Source organism: Colobus angolensis, unplaced genomic scaffold (assembly GCF_000951035.1).
Source record: "Colobus angolensis palliatus isolate OR3802 unplaced genomic scaffold, Cang.pa_1.0 Scaffold365, whole genome shotgun sequence".
Lineage (NCBI taxonomy): Eukaryota > Metazoa > Chordata > Mammalia > Primates > Cercopithecidae > Colobus > Colobus angolensis.
The window spans coordinates 204,818-207,372 of NW_012116988.1; positions in this window are offsets into that span (position 1 = coordinate 204,818).

Consider the following 2,555-nt stretch of genomic DNA (forward strand, 5'->3'; position numbering starts at 1 on the left):
AAAAAGGATGAGTTCATGTCCTTTGTAGGGACATGGATGCAGCTGGAAACCATCATTCTCAGCAAACTATCTCAAGAACAGAAAACCAAACACTGTATGTTCTCACTCATAGGTGGGAATTGAACAATGAGATCACTTGGACACAAGAAGGGGAACATCACACACTGGATCCTATTGTAGGGAGGGGGGAGGGGGGTGGGATAGCATTAGGAGATATACCTAATGTAACTGACGAGTTAATGGATGCAGCATACTAACATGGCACATGTATACAAATGTAACAAACCTGCACGTTGTGCACATGTACTCTAGAACTTAAAGTATAATAAAAAAAAAAAAGGAAAAAAGTGTGAAGTATAATTCCTTGACATAACAAATTTATTATGGAAAACATATTTGGAATAGCAGAAATTCAAAATCCTGTAAGTATTGACTCTTTGGTTGTTCATCCAAAGCCTTCCATGACTGTGGGTAACCACAACATTTTTCATATTAATCTGAGCATCTTCTGAGACTTTTGATTCTTCCTGATTTCTGGTTTCTGGTCCCATTAGCCTGTAAAATCTGGATTTAATTCATTCTAATACCAACAAAGCAAGTACCTTATTTTAGAAAGGAAGTGAATCGAAATACCTGAAATGAACACATGGGAAAGACATTACTTCAGTTTACAAGGAGGGTCAATGTTTATATAAGATATAATATAAAACCTGGAAGAGGTTTTAAATATCAAGTCCAACCCACTCATTCTGTAGAAGAAGAAAGAAATGATTTAGCCAGAGAGGTTATGTAACTGACCACAAATCACCAGGATACTTATTAACAGAATTGAACTTGGATTTGTTCAATCCTGAGCACTGCATACTCACTGTCATGGCTTAGAACTTTTATGTAAAGCTTTGTAAATTCCTTCTAACCTAAGCTAGTGATTGATTACTTAGGAAAATTCACAGATTTCACTGGCTGTGAAAGTATTAAATAAAATACCATTGTGATTATTCTTCAAATGTCCTGTCTACATTTAAAAAGTTTCTCAGACTGGAAGTCAATATATACTTCCTTAGCTCAGGAAAGAGTGAGAAGGGACAACCTAGTGGGTGAGACAAGGGAGAGGAAAAAAATGCAGCAAAGTTCAAGCAAAGTAAAAAGCTATCAAACAATAAATAAAGCCAATGATATTAAAAAAAAAAAGAATGTTGTCCAAGTTGGCACCAGAGTTGGGGTGTTTTGAGGAATCTAGCAGGCTGGCCATCAATACCCACCACAGTTATGGAGACAAGGGAAACAGACTGTTGAAAAGAAGGTAATGTGGAATGAGTAGGCTCCATATTGATTAAGAAGGGGATAGACTTACCCTCCACTGTAAGAGTTACCCAAAGTGACTGTGATGGTCCAGCAGGCTTCTCAGGTGATTGGGCAGTGCCAGTCTTCAGCCACTAAGCCAAGAAGATCTGTGAAGGAGTCAGAGAGCCTTGGGCCAGAGTTCCAGGGACACTGGGAGTGGCTGCCAGGCAAGTTGAACAGTCTGATTTCCAGTGGGGTTCCACACAGATGGGACATGGCTTAGGAGGAATCCTGGGCTGTAGGCATTCCTTGGCCCAGTGGCCAGATTTTCGGCACTTGAAGCAAGGTCCTGAGGGAGGAGGTCCTATAGGAATGTCTGACCACTGTGTCTTAGGCATTCTGAAGTTATTCTGTCCTGGAGATGTGGTTGGGGTTACTCTCACAGTGGAGGCAAGTAATTGCAACTCAGAAATACATTACCACTTGGCTGCCTCTTCTTTATTATTGTACACTTTGAAGGTGAGGTTAACTAAGCCTGTTGCGGGGTTTGAGGGCTGGAATCTAGCTTTTGGAGTTTCTTTCTAATGTCGGGAGTGGACTGAGTAATAAAATGCATATTGAGAATAAGATGACCTTCTGGCCCTTCAGGGTCCAAGGCAGTAAAATATCTCAGGGTTCCTGCCAAAAATGCCATGGACTGGGCTGGGTTTTTATATTTGATGAAAAAGAGCCTAAATGCTCTCTTTAATCAGTGATTTGAGAGAAGTTGGACAAAGAAAAAGGAGTGTTAACCTTGACTATACCTTGAGTTTCAGCCACCTCTCTAAGAGGAAATTGTTGGGCAGATGGGGGAGGGCTAGTCACAGAACAAAACTGTAAGCCTGACTGGTTGTGAGGAGGGGAGGTGATAGAAGGATTACAGGGTGGGGGAGTGGAGGCTGAGGAAGAATTGGGACCTGGCTTGACCTGGTGAGGAGCAGCCTGGGGAGGAGGGGAGAGGTTAGATGGGTCTATAGAAAGGGAGGGTTCAAAGGACTTGGGGTGGAGACTGAAGGAACAGACAGGAGAGAAGGAAGAAAGATTTGGGACAAGTTGCATTTGGAGCAGAGACTAGGGAGGGACCGATGTGTAAATGAATGCCTGGACGTCAGGCACCTCAGATCATTTGCCCATTTCTTTCTTTCTTTCTTTCTTTCTTTCTTTCTTTCTTTCTTTCTTTCTTTCTTTCTTTCTTTCTTTCTTTCTTTCTTTCTTTCTTCTTTCTTTCTTTC